General features: G+C 36.9%; 2 long non-coding RNA genes across 3 annotated transcripts; one reads left to right on the top strand and one right to left on the bottom strand.

The window, feature by feature from the left end:
- The first annotated feature begins 669 nt into the window (after window positions 1–669).
- Window positions 670–6,505, top strand: LOC148842686 (uncharacterized). 2 transcript variants are annotated; one of them, XR_016102899.1, is made up of 3 exons: window positions 784–4,091; window positions 5,159–5,944; window positions 6,096–6,505. It is a non-coding gene; the product is annotated as an uncharacterized LOC148842686 (long non-coding RNA). The 2 variants fall into 2 exon arrangements; XR_016102898.1 differs by lacking the exon at window positions 6,096–6,505 and having other exon boundaries at window positions 670–4,091; window positions 5,159–5,698.
- A 6,112-nt stretch (window positions 6,506–12,617) lies between these two features.
- Window positions 12,618–14,275, bottom strand: LOC148842685 (uncharacterized). Its single transcript, XR_016103061.1, has 2 exons — window positions 13,796–14,275; window positions 12,618–13,703 (listed from the first exon to the last, which is right to left on the bottom strand). It is a non-coding gene; the product is annotated as an uncharacterized LOC148842685 (long non-coding RNA).
- Window positions 14,276–15,114: the final 839 nt, after the last annotated feature.

Below are 15,114 nucleotides of genomic sequence, written 5' to 3'. Positions count from 1 at the left end.
GAAAATTACATGACGAATCAAGACTAGCCAAAAAATCAATAAACACTTACTTAAAAAGTACTTAAAAATAATCTGAAATTTTTGAGTTCTTCGAAATAGGCTTATTTTCTGGAATGAGCACTTACTTGGATTTATTCCAAATGCACATAAATACTTATTAGTGTGATGCTGACTTAAAATAATTACTTATTTGAATAAGTGCTTAAAAATATAAACACTCTTTCTTAACCAGAGGCTAAGTTTAGTTTAATTTTTATGTGATACACTCTTTAACAGCTTATCCTAGCAAACCCTTTGCCATGTGAATCAAGCTGATTTCATTGAACATTGGGAGAGTTTGAATCCAAAAGGCGTGCATAATATGCGATGCGACGGTGATCAGATAAAAGAGACCTTCTAATTTGTCTTTGTGAAGCATTAAGTTACTCATATGTGGGCTTAATGGTCCATGTTGAGGACTTCTCTGTCACAACTCACAAGGTCGCAATATCAATGTAATCTGCATTGCTGGCCTAGCACTTAGAACAAGAATCAAGTAGAGGTGATGGTGATGTGGCCAAGGGCCCGTGCTGTGACCATCAACATGACCTCTTTGCATTATTTCTCATACGTTAAAAAATGTTTGTACATTAGTTACAGATGGGTGGTTTCTCCTTCCAGCTCGTGCGAGTAGATTTCGCGTCTCACGCGATAGCAATAGCTCGAATTCGAAATCTGCGTGAGAGTTCCCTTCTTCTGTTTCTTCCTGCTTGACACATGGCGTGCTTATTCATTGCATGATACGATACTTGTCAAAGTATCACTATTCTATCAAACCACTTCCACGTCTCACCGTCTCTTTCTGCTTCTCTATCTTTCCCGTCCTCCCTTTGTTTTTGAACCACTTTCTCTTCCCACTCTCCTCCTCTCTTCTCTGCCTTTTTTTCCCGTTTCATCCTTTTCCTCGCTTTTGTCTCTCTTTCCACTCTCACTTCGTCTCTCCCTGTCGTTCTTGTGCTTCCGTCTGTTGCTGGGTTTTTGAGGGTTGGTTGTTGCAGAGAGGGTTCTAGGGCTTCCATCTGCTGCTAGGTTGTTGCGCAAGAGGGTTTTCGAGGGTTGGGTGTTGCGGAATGCGGAGATAGCTTTTGCGGTTCCGTTTGCTGCTGGGGTGTTGCGGAGAGGGTTTTTGGGCTTCCGTCTGCTACTGTGGTTTTTGTTCACCGGTTGCTGGAGAAGGGGGCTCTTCATGCGTTGGCTATTGTGGTCTAGTCGAGAGAATGAAGATCTTCACGCGTTGGCTCTTCATGCGTTCCTCTTTAGTTTTGTCGTTCGAGGTATGGGTGGGCGTGGTGGTTCTAGTGACTGGTTCTCGATGAGGGCGGATTTGGCCTCCACCGACATGGTGATACATTCGGCATGCATATCCTAAAATCTTTGGAAGTTGGCCATGTGTCAAACAATCCTAAAGTCACGTGCATGGCAGTTACGTTAGAGAATTTCGGACCATTTAGATGATTTTTCGAAAATCTTGGATACAGTGCGCATCAACCCAATGCCATCGGCCAAATTCATATTTTGTGATTTTTAACTCGCAGTTTATTATGAAAGTAGCTCGGCCCATGACTTCATCACCTAGCCTGTTTAGTTCGGCCCAGCCAACTCATCACCTAGCCTGTTTAGCTCCTAGCCTGTTTAGCTCGGCCCAGCCAGTTCATCACCTAGCCTGCCTGCCTAGCTCGGCCCAGTGAGCTCGTCATCTAGCCTGCCCAGTTCGGCCCAGCCAGTTCGGCACTTAACTTGTCAGCACGGCCCAGCCAGCTCGGCACCTAATTTGCCCCAGCCCGGCATCCAGCAAAATATCACTTCGGCCTATCATCTTCCGCAGACATGTGAATTGCTTAGTCTCCCTATTGAACCGATGGATTTTTGTTGTTTAGTATTCAGAAGCCCTTGAAAGCAACCAACTATCCCAATTTTTTGGTTTAGACGCCTTGACAAACAACCTCCAAACTGCAATCCAGCAGTACTGTATAGCATGTTTTTGAATTTATTAGTGTTTTTTTCTTATCAAAATTTCACAGGACTCCTTGCGATTCAAAACTTGCAAAATGGGCTATTTTTAGTTGTCCAGGATCTATACGGAATCTGCTACTTAGAAGTTTCCCTTTCTAACTTAAGACTTGAAAGCCAGGATTTGTGTTTCTTGCAATAATAAATTCAAGTTATTGGTTTTAAGGTCAAATCTTCTGTTCCTTCTACTCTTTATTTACTACTGCAAAGAATGTGCAGCTATTTTTACTTTATGTTGTTTCTTTTCATTTTTGCATTAATAACACACTTGGTGCTAATGGTAAAGCTTCTCTTTTACTCAGCTCATCCGAAGTCCTTGTACTGCAAGCCTGCAGGGCGGAAAATATTGTGCTAGGATTGCAAATTCATCATTCAATGGTTTAACTCTGGAAATATACTTCTAACTTGTATTTCTTATGAGCATCTGTAAAATTTAAATAAAACTAACAAAAAGGAATTTTCTGAAGTGATTTAATTTTGGAAAAACTATTGTTCTTCTGTAGTGTTTCTAATCTGGCTATAGAAGAGTAACAAAATGCAGGGTATTGATTTTGGAAAAAAAAATCCATATAATGCAATATTTTTTATAGTAAAGTAAAAAAAAATCATTAAAAAGAGACGTAAAGAGTCAAATAGGTGGTCATGAGAAATCACCAAAGAAAGGGAACCAAACAACTATGTTCCCACCCTACTATTTGGCTAACCAGGCCACACGCATAAAAAACAACCCCCCCCCAATACAAGTAAAAATTCCTTTATATACATTAAAAAAAAAAAAAAAAACACCCCTATAATCCTCATCCAATCAACTCTGCTTCAAACAGTCTTCAAATATTGACTGTGCCTTCCTCCTCTCCCCACCTTTCTCCATTTTACCAATATCCCATCCCTTTCCAAATCTCATATATTAAGACTATATTATTCATCTCAACACACCTTTACTCAATAGACTAAGACTATACTAAATCCAAACCTAACTCCAGACTCCTTTGGTGGGGTTTATCATGGTCTGGGCTTACCATTTAGTATAAGGAGCTTAATCTAGGATGAGGCCCGGTCCAGCTTGCACTTCAGGTCTGAAATATTAGCTTGTGTTGGGATTGTGCTTTATGCTATATTTAATATAATATATTATTAGCTTACGCAACTCTATGTTTTTATTCACTTTTCTTATCTCCTCTAAGTGCACCTCTTCCTCCTCCTCCTCCTCCTTCCCTTCTATATCTTCTACAATAACTCTGAACTTCCACCCTGTCTTTCCTTTTCATCTCTACAATTTAACTTTCCTCATGAATGCCCCTGTTCTTGGACACAAACGAATTTTTTTTTTTTCAGAGAAGCATACCATCTTCAACCCCATCTGGTCTCCCCAAAAAGACTTAATAAGCTTGAGCAATATTTTCTACTATTAAAACCTGAGGATCAACTTCAGATACTTATAAATTTGCAAGAATCACCAACCTTGACAATAGGGTGATGTGTTGATACCATATTGTTTTCTTGTTATTTAAGTCTTCTTGTTTTAATTAGGCATATTCTTTTGCTCCTGCCGTAATTATGTATGTTTTTGTAGATTTGTTTCAAATGGGTCATTAGTCCGTTGGAATGATCAAAAAGATTTTCTTGCTAGCATCTTATTTCACATGTGGTTTTTTTTCTGAGTTGTCCTGATTTTATTCCTCTCTTCTTCATCACCAAGATTCAGTTGGTATAATTGCATATCATCTTCATACATATTCCTCATATATTCTGCCACTTTTTTTATTCTTTCCAGAATGTGGCCTACGATAATGGACCGGTTTTTTCTGTTCCATTGCGAGATACCATGGACAATAGCAAACTATTTGTTCCTATGATGATGGGCCAGTTTATTTCCCTACTTTGTTCCAACCAATGCTTTTGTTTATTTCCCTACTTTGTTCCTATCTCTCTTGAAGCTATTAATTTATTGTTGTGTTCATAATTGATATTTTGCATTTTCTTGCAGTTAAACAATCAACCAATGTCGCATTTGGTAGCATCTCATTTTTGCTCACCTAATGGTGATTCCCTCATTTTTCCTCATTTATTAATTTATTTTGATTCCTTTGTTTATAATTCATGTAATACTTCTTGGCTATTGTACTCATCCTTAGGTCAATTGATTGTTTTCCAGCATCTAGAACTACAAAAGTCATCAAATTAGGTTTTGATTATGAAATGTGTTTCAAAGCAAAACATGATAAGGATCCTATATTTTTGTCATATTTGAAAATGATAGATTATCCATTCCCCAAACATGTATCGTATTTGATAATGGTAGAGAGAGAGGGGGGGAGAGAAAGAAAGTCAATTTGTTGGAGACAAGAAAAAAGATGGAATAGGAAGCAGGGGAAGTGAGAGAGAGAGAGAGAGAGAGAGAGATTTGAAATGCTAAAACTGTCTTTTAATCTTGAGAATGCACTCATTTTTATTACTTTTTAAACATAAGAATTGCATTTTGTATCCAACATGGACCAGCTGATGATCCTGTAGTTGCAAAATGGCCAAGATTTCAGGTTCTCCAATTTATTGATTCTAAAAAATAACTAGGTTTCTCCTATAGATTATAATGGTGGTAAATATTGTTTTGGGGGTTTGTGCTAGCCTTTCTTCCAATATAATTTGAAGTCTGATGCTGAGTAAGCTCTAGATTCGGTTTGGTGGGAGTAGTTTCACTATTTAATCTTGTCTTAGATTGTATCCTCCTTCACATAGCCCTGGCCTTGGTTGTTCTTCTGTTACCAAGTATCTATTATTCTCTTCAAATCTGCCCATCATCTTTAGCAAGTTTAGTGTCAGGAGTTAATATTACCCTTTCTATTGTTGATAATAATAATAATAATAGTACCCTTTCTATTGGTGTCTTTAATTTGAACGTCAAGTTAGTCTGTGTTCTCACTACTAGTGTCCACTGTTGTTTTCTTGCCAATGTTTCCAAGTATAATTTTGATTGAAAGACACTTAGCCCTGAAATATTATTTGCTACCGGTTGGTTTATATACATGTCAACTGTACAATGCATTCGTTCATGTGTTGTGTATATTTTGTTCCAATACAATGACAACATAATAATCAACTGCCTTGTCAGGTACTTCGAGGAATGTTAAGTTGGGATACCTCAAAGAACTGATATATGAAGAAATTATTTTTCACTCTCTCATATACTAAACAGCCAGATTATAACTTCCTCAATTTTCTATTTTCTTTTTGATACGTAACAATGAAGTTTTATTAAGTAAAGTCAAATGTGTACAAGATGTGCATACACCATTACAACAGATTATGTCGCATGCAAGATATACAAAGATTGATGGGGAAAGGACAGACATTTGCTTCCTTAATGATTATAAATGGGGCCTTCTTGGTGTTTCAGATGTTGAGGAGGTGGAAGGTTTGACAAAATGGCCTCAGGTTGGTAAGATGGACCAATTTCCTATAAGCAACTTGATCTTTTGAGGCCATCAGTTCAATATTATTCAGTTGTTAAAGTTAGTATTCCTGGGATTCCCCCTGCACCCAAAAAAATGATAATAATAAAAAAGAACTACATTTTAGTTGTTAGAATTGTGATTCTTCAAGTACATTTATTTCTTTCATGGTATGGAACTTAATCCCTTGCCTCCTGATTTCTGTTGATTTATTAATGGTTTGTGATGGAAATGGCTACCTTGTGATTGATTCCATAAGCATGTAGTCCCTCCCATGTTTTATTGATGAAGCCAACTCAAAATACCCTGTTTTCAAGGCAATCATCACTAGATATTTCGGACCATGCAAAAGGGAACTATACCCTTATGAGGGATACAGAAAGCTATTAGTTGGGGATGTATGATAAACCTCTCCCTTGCTTTGGTTGTGGTATAGGGTGGTTCTTGTAAGTAAATTCTCTCTCTCTCTCTCTAGCGCTCGTGCATGCAGACACACGCACGCCCCTTAGTTTTGTTTTTTGAAATTTCAGCCAATTTTGACATTGGGGCTGTCTTTTAATCACCTTGGCTTTTAATCTAATTCTGACATGGTTCCAGGCATTGATCTGCTCGGTTGTGCTGTTGGTCGTTGTATCTGTTCTTAATTTTTAAGTGATGGTGCTTCAGTTTCACCAATGCTTCTCACCTTTGTATTATCCCAGAATGAGAAGCCCAAGTACATATTGTACAAAAAAAGGTTGCAGCAAGTAGCAACCGGAAAAACTGCATAGGATGGAATTCTTGGTTCCCAACTCTTTTTCATTTTTGTTGTTCTTCTCATCATTTTTTTTCATTTTCCTTTTCCCTTTCACCCTAATAGAAGTTTCAATTATCTAACCCTTTCATTTGAAATTAGAGCTTTAACCAAGAAGATGATAGAGTAAAGGAAATGTGAAGTTCGGTGTTTTCCTCTGTTGCATGCTGCTGGATCAATTTAAGAAGAGATGCATTCAGGGAATCAATGTTATCAAAATAAATTAGATATAAATTTTAATTTATTTTAAGTAACTTTTTTTCTAAGATACTTTCACTGAAAAAATAACTTCTCAACTTTTTTTTTATACAATAATTTAATTTCTACAAGCCCCTGCAATGCAGGCCCCTCCGCTAGTATTTAACATTATTATAATTAACCAGGTGGTCCTACATGCTCATTTCACTTTCCTTCAGATTAATGCCTTTTGCCACGTGGCCAACGTAGAGGCATTTATGAATGTACAACCATTGACAGTGTGGGAAGCTTGTATGGTAAATTAAGTCATGATCTTCCCTACATTCAGACTTCTATACTTGTTCGTTTCCTTGATGCCAAAATATAAATTAAAAAGGATGAACAACATACTTTTATGATATCGGTAGCAGACAGAGAGAGAATTGGCTGAGGTATTTCGGTTTTAAATTTGTCTTCTCTGCTGCTAATATTAATTATTATTGCGACAGGAGAAACAAACGCTGCCTTAGTAAATCAATCACATCTTTGAAAGAAAAAGAAGTATTGCAAATTGCATGAGTATTGTACTGAGCCGATCCATTCAGGGATGTGATGGAATCCGGATTCAGTCCTCACAAATTTATACTCACACCGTCCTCAATGAAAAAATATGAGCACAAAGTTATAAATGTCGTGAATACGTGTGAGGACAAATTTTGTGATGACTGAATCCAGTCTCTCGATCAAAAGAAATTAAATCAAGAGTCCGTTGTGCTCAGTTTGGAAAGAGTACAAATACAAATATATACAAAATACAAGGCTTTGTAGTCTACAAATTTATATTTGTACTCTTTCCAAACCGAGTATTAATGATGAGGTCTTAGGGAGAAATCATGCTTGCGTTTGGATAAGCTTCAAGATTTGTGTTTTTACTTTTAAAAGCCCCAGAGCATAAAGCTCCGACTTTAGACTTTATTTGAAAGTGTTTTGAGTTTATACTTATGTTTTTAAAAGAAACACTTACCAAATGCTTAAAATACCTTTTTATCACTTTTTCGTTTACCACAGTCCAAAGCTCAAAAGCAGAAGTTCATCCAAACATACCTGATAGCCTATAAATTCTTATTTGGCTATCATCTCATGATGCATGCTCCAGGCACCCAGGGTCTTGGAGGGGAAACTTATATCCTCTTTGGTAGCACATTAGAATTAACAATTTCACCTTGTTTTTTACGTTGAGTTTGGAAAGAGTACAACTTTTCTATGTAAGATAAACCCATCTTTAATTTTCAGCTAATATTGGATTGATCATATGTGGGCTTGCATTTTGTAATAACAGTGCCACTCCCCATTAAGCAGACATAAATTGGGCCTACCCAAAAATCAGCCCAAAAGTCATAAAGCCCTGCTCAAAAGTCATAAATTGGGCTTGCGTTGTGTGGACTTGATTTTGTAATTACAGTACCCATCTCCTCTTTTGGAATGTTATATATTCGGGTCAGGACCAAGTCAGGCCAAAAGTCATAAACCCCTGCTCCTACCGACTAGGATTTCTACAAGCCCAGCTCCAAAACAAGTTCAGGCCTTCAGGAACCTATGCCTAGTCTTTCGGTCTTTAATCCTTGATTTAGGGATGCCCTAGTTCAGACCCACTTGGATTGGACCTTTGTCCAAACACTTGATGGTTCCAACCCCCAATTTGCACCATTAAATTAAAACGCTACATGGTTATAAGGAAAAAGGTGGTTAAAGCCGAACTTTGCGCATGAAAAGGGTTATGATGTTTCCATGCTAAGCCCATTCCCGGATCACTTGCTACAAGTGCACATGGGCTGAGATGGGTTGACTAGAACCTTAGCCAGTCATCCATTTTGTGCCATTCTTGAGGTGGTCTTAACTTCGGTTCCAGAATGGGCCAAGCATGGTGCATAACTGTTTGTGGTCCTGTCAATGATACCCAAAAACCCGAAGCCTAATTTGACATCTGATCCGATTATCTCAGATTTGGATGGTGTATATATATAATCGGATCATATTCGGATTTGACTCCTTGCAATCTGATTAAAATCTGAATCCGATTATAATATATTATTTATTAATTTTAATATATAAATTTTATATAACTATATTTAAAATTATAAAAATATATTCTATATAATATATTATATATGAACTTATATATAATAAATTTAGTATGTTATATTTATATTAATTTATTATATATAAAGGTTAAAATAGATAATTTTTTAATTTTTTTGGTATTTTAAAAAAAATTTAGTAGAATAGGATTAAATCTGAATCTGATCCGAATTAGTTAGGATCTGCATTTGAATTCAAATCTTTGAATCCAGTCGGATTCCGATGTATGCTATCAATAATTGGATCGGATGCGAATTTTTCTGCATCCGATCCGATTTACAGCCCTGGGTCGAGAGCCAGGTTTGGAAATTTGGACATAGGCTAGCTATCTGTTTGGGAAAGATGAAGTGAAGATAAGCTTTGGTTCATTTAGGTTGGTTCGGCTGCTTAGAAGTATGTTTATTAACAACTGGCTTAACTGAAGCGGATCACACTTCCACTAGCTAATTCACAGCTTGGCTCTCCGCTGTGTTTCAGGGCTTTCAGCCATCCCAAATGGAAACATGGGGTCATGGGTTTGACCTTGACCCCATGTTACCAGACTCAGATGACACAAGTGATTGAGCCGTTCATTAGTTGGAAACTCCCCCTTCATCTCTGAGAGCATTTGAAGGCACAATCTATTGACTAACTGACCTCAATACTTGTGAACCAAACGACACCTATCCGAGTTCAACCCTTTCTTTGAGCCTTGCAAGTGAGAGGGAAGTTGGTAAGTACATCTACTTTTACAAATTGTAATTTTTTTAGCCTTTTAGGTTCAATTTGGGAAGAGTATAAATACAATTTTGTACAGTACAATGTATATTGTATTTAAACTTTGTATTTGCATTTGTACTGTTTTTCAAACTGAGCTTTGGGAGTACAAATACAAATATGTAAGGTTGTATTTGGTTGCAGTGCAATTTTATTTGCACTATTACAAATGCACGGGAGTGTAAATGATAAAAAAAAATATAAATTCTCGTTTAATTTTGTTTGGGGTTTTACTTTATTCTCTTTCATGCCTTAATTTACTTCATTTGTATTGCAATCAAACAAAATAAACTTAAATTTAAAACAAAAATAGTTCAGAATTTACACTCAAATCATTTGCACTGTCATAATTTTGCATCAGTGTAAGTTTATTTGCATTGCAACCAAAAACAGCATAAAGTGTAAAACCTTTTATTTTGTATGTATTTATATTATACATATTTGCATTTGTACTCCTTCCAAACTGGGCCTTAGGTAAAAAAGACTTGTTAAGGACTACGGTGGTTTGGATATATAATAATCAAAAAGTAAACATTCATTGTTATTTATTTTGTTTTAGAGACTATGGGTCACGGGCCGTGTTAGGGAATGCTTTCTGGCCCAGAGGGAGGGCTTCTGATAGTCAATAGATGCATTGAGATTTTGACATAAGATCTGGATAGATCAAAGACCGTTTGGCAGATGCGCGTCTTTCTATGTATCGTTTCGGGTTTTTCCGTGCGAGATTAAAACATGAAAGATGCGAGAAGCTTCATTTGGAGCTTCCCGAAATCAGCCCAAAATGGGTTTCACGCGTCTTTTCAGCACCATGTCTTTTGGTGGCTAGATCTTCCACGTGCCAAACGGGAATAGACTGATTTTCGGTCTTCCTAGCTTGTAAACAGCCGAAAGACCGTGCAAAAAGACACGCCAAATGGCACCGAAATTTAGGTTGCCTTTGAAAGAGGTGTAAATACCGGAATGGTGGAGTTCTGAACCAATTGGTTTAAAAAGGTGATAGGAACTAGCAATTATCAATGTAAAGTTTTACATCGTTCTTATGAGACAAATTTCTCTCGATTTCAATCTCTGTGGAGTTTTACATCAATTTTCAATGATTATTTACACTTCATCCAAACGTTTACAAAACTAGACCAAAGTGGTTCAGTATTTACACCGTAAACAAACACAGCCTTAGTATTTGTCTGGTCACCAGTTTTTTTCCATTCAAAATAGACACTTGTAATATACTAATATGTAAACATAAAAGGTTAAAGGTGGATTCTTTATGCATTTTAAATGGGCTTTTTACTTGGGCTTTTTTATCAGATGATTTTTTTACTAGTTTTTTTTATTCCCTAATGGGAAAACCACAAAAAAATAAAAGAAAACCGGAAAATCTCTGATGAGAAAAAGACATGATAGTAAAAAAGTCTTTGAACAATCAAAACCCACATAAATTTTGATGAAAACTCACATGATTGTTTGCCAAATTTATGATGCCTCTTGATTGGTAATAAGCTTTTCCATTATCATGTCTTTTTCACCATCATACTATAACCCAAATAGAAAATAAAAATAAAAAATAAACCATCACAAAGCACTGGGATATGGTTCCAACACATAGTTGGCACAATGGTCCAACTCTAGCACATAGGGGTGCAAGTCAGGTTGGCCCAAGTTAATAGTTTACACTGTTTTGGGCTTAGGGTTTGGGTTGAGTCCATTGAAATTTTGACAAAATCCCAACCCTAACCCAAAAAAGTTGCACCCCTACTAGCAGAGGCAAGTAGAGGTGGGGATGAGAGTTTTATTAGAAGGTAGTCATGCATAAAAATAGAAGCATTATTTCACCAAAATCTTAAGCATATGGTACTTTTAAAAAGTATAAAAGCAAAAGCATAAAATATACAATACAAATGCTATAGCGTTACGTTTATTCTTATATACTTTCATGCTTTCAAAAGTTCGAAAGTACTTTATAAAAGTCTATCCATATAGGGCCTAATAGTCTCCATCTTCAACCTCCAAGGAGACAAGTTCCCCATTACGGACCCAAATTCTCAATTCTTTTAATTAAAAGTTTGTTTTTGAAAAAGAAGTATTCATTTAAATAACGGATAAAATTAAAATATAAATAATATATTAAATATATTTTCATATATATAATATAAACAACATAAATAGTATTATACATTTAATATATACACATATTTAATATGAATAATATTTAATGTATAGCCGGAGTCGGGGCGGCCTAGAGACTTCACTCCCCGTCCACAATCAGGCATCCCTTTTAATCCCATCCCCATCCTTGTCCCCGCCAAAACAATCTTCATCCCTGTCCCCTAGGGTCGGGGAAGTCAGGTGCCCAGCGGGGATAGAGAAAATTGCCTTCCGGCCCATCCCTTTATTGGGGTCTCATAATCTCATGTTAGCATCACAAAAACTGAGTAGCTGGTTGAACACTTGTTATCTCATGTCATTCATGACAACACAAAAACTGACCTATTGGTTGAACCATTGGCCCATTGATCAAGAAAGAACATTGGTTCAGCCTTGGACCAGAAAGATGTTTGATACTAGAGTCGTTTTTCTAAGACATTTCACCATGGCAGCATCATGTAGGCATATTGCTCTCTTTCTCACTTCTTGTTTGATTGAGCATTTAGCCTCACTTGCAATGAAAACAACATATTCACCGTTTTTCATATACGACACCTAGGCTCAGTTTGGAAGAAATACAAATACAAATATATAGAGTGCAAAATCTTATATTTTGTATTATTTTATATGTATTGGTTATGTATATATTTGTATTTGTATTCTTTCCAAACTGAGCCCTAATGACGACTAATTAATACCAAATAAAAACAAAAAAAAAATGAAGGGAATGGACTATAAAAAGGGCTAAAAATGAACCATATAAAATATCGCATAACCCGTAATTATTCTACCAAAAAATTTGAAGTATGAAATCTCAATTCATCTTCCCCCAATTGACATTGGTCATGAGTCATGACTATTTCAGAGAGCAACGGACATTTAACCATTTGGCCAGAATTGGGCACAAAATTAATCCCTCCTCCTGCCCAAGAGTCGTGTATGGTCGAAAATCATTCTCAACCAACCATCTCCACTTATTCCTTCTGACGGTACAATTTCTTAAAGTCCATAGATCAAGTTGGCAAAGTACTCTGTATTCAATTGGTGATGCTGATACTTTTGGTCCTGAAATCATGTGGATTCAAACTACATCTTCTTAATTCCATGAGTTGTTCAATCTCTATTATTAATTCCATACTACTTGGTAAAATTATTCACAGAGAAAGATCCATCAGAATGTATAAAAGAACAAAAGCAAAAAACAAAGTAAAAAAAGAAACCAAGAAGATTTCTGAACCACAACGAAGGCAGAATTAATCTCATTATCCCTGTAAACTATCTAGCAAATGAACCAATGAGCAAACAAAGATGTTGCAACTGTAATGTTCACAGATCCCCACAAGCTTGCAGCTTCTCTCTTCCAGGAAAAATGCACCAATCAATTCTATTATTTGAAAACAAGAGAAACAGAGACTGATTCAAGATACACCAAGTAATCAGTAACCAAAGTCTAGGAATTCTGCGGTGGGATTATTCTTATCAACTCAGCGGTGTGAACAATTCTGAGTACATTTCCATGAAGAACTTGTCAACAATGTCGAGGTAAGCCGGGCATGTAAGACGAGAGTAGTAATGGATTACCTCTTCTATGTCCAGGGCATGATCTACATCGTTCACGTCCATCATCTCCAGCTCCCTCAGCTTTTGCGCCATCAAGTAACTCCCTCGCTCTCTCAGACCAGAAGAACATGATTGTCCTTGTTTTCGTCCTCCGTTGGCTCTAATTATCGATCTCTTCTCGTTATCTTTCCTTCTATCTTCGTTCTTGCTCTTGGCCGGAGTGATCTGTTTTACGAATTTCACGAAGCTTCCATTAATGTAGACATCTCCTTCCTTCATGGGCTCTTTGGTCGCCATGGCTGTCTTCTTGTTTTTCTTCCTGGCCTTATCTTGATCGGAGTCCCATTGCTTGGTGAAGTCTGTGTAGAATTTATCCAATTCTCTGAAACTTTGATGGGTTCTTATTGAATCTTCACCAGCGCAAGAGAAAGGATTGGAAGAAGGTGATTTGGGCAGCCTTTCGTACCCTCCACCACCTCCAGATAGGAATACGGACTTAAAGCTTTGGATGGTATTGCGTAAGAACTTCTTTGTCTTGGTAATAGGATTCCCTAGCACCATTTGTGGCTCTGATAGTGTTAGAATAGGCCTTTTTTTTTTATCTGTTCTCTTCTGATATTTATCTATCTTCCTATCTGCAGAAACAGATGAGGATCACTTTCTCTTTAGCCTCTACCTTTTGTGTTGCTTTCGATGTACAGATAAGAGAGATGGAGATATGAATTACCTTGAGATCAAACAAAGGGACCAAGCAAGCAAAAGAGACGACGATGAGAATTGGTGCTTTATTGCTTCAACTTCCTCTGTTTTGTCAGGATTCTCTCTTTGTCTGTTGTCTCTTCTTTCACTACGTAGTCTACTACTCATCTGTAGAAGCTGCAGCCTGCAAGCCAGGACGAAATCCTAGGACCATTTTCTTTATGAGAGGCTTTTGTTTACTTTTTACTTTCAATGGTAGAGTTGGTGCAGTCAGTACCCCCTCTTTGGTAGGGAGGAAAGATCTCTCTCTCTCTCATCAAAATCAGGGTTGCATAGCTTCTTTTTTTTTTTTTTAATTTAGGTGATGATACAATGTTTTTCAGCCTTTTCTCAAAAGTTCCATAGATGAGATTGTTCATTAAACGAAATATTTCCTTGGAAATGGATAAGGAGGAAATCCTCCTTTTTGTACCCAACAAAGGGGATACCAGAAAAGAATAGATATACGTTATCTATAATTTACCAAGAGCCGAAGTTTATGCAATTAATTTACTCAAGATATTAATTATGGATACTCAACCCATCATCATTTGTCTGCCCTTTTAATCATATTATATGGGCTCCCCTGAATTAAGCAAAAAACAACAGATAATGACGGTAGGGCCCCATAAAACACAAATGCTAGAAAGCAGATCATCCACCAGAGTTTTGAATCTAAAATAAACGATGCAAGGCGCTCCATCCTGGTTAGGGATGGGCAAGAATCGAAGTTTTGTAATGCATCCATCCGTATCGGCTAATCGAAGTTTTAAGGCTTTTTTTTAATGCTTGTTTTAAATGTTAATTAACATTATTTTCACAATCCTTATTTCAATTTTTCACGGTATAATAACAACATTAATAACTCTTTTCAAAGGTAGTGAGAGCCGATAGAGCCCAGCTGTAACCTCTGTCCAATCCAATCCGGGGCTAATGCAACGGGAATATTGAATCCAACTTGACCCGATCCCTGCTAATATATAATACATCTACACTCAACCAAGACTATATATACAAATATTTCAATGAGGTTTAGCATGGGGTATCCAATCCAAAACCCGGTTGAGGTTGACCCACTTCTAACCTGATGGAGTCGAATCAGTGCGGATTTACCACTTAACCCGACCCATTAACATACCTACCAATGTTTTCGAACTGTCATTAATTCAGACAATCAGATCGTTTGGCCCGATAACCGTCTAGGTAACTGGTTCCATTTTATCCTAAACCAGATCCCTGGCTAAAAATTATTAAATTGATCAATGACCCATTAATCCAAACAGTCAAATCATCAACCCATTCAATAAT

Source organism: Nelumbo lutea, chromosome 8 (assembly GCF_056320005.1).
Source record: "Nelumbo lutea isolate HS-2025 chromosome 8, American lotus-T2T, whole genome shotgun sequence".
In the NCBI taxonomy this organism is placed as follows: domain Eukaryota; kingdom Viridiplantae; phylum Streptophyta; class Magnoliopsida; order Proteales; family Nelumbonaceae; genus Nelumbo; species Nelumbo lutea.
This window is presented reverse-complemented; position numbering and strand designations above follow the sequence as displayed.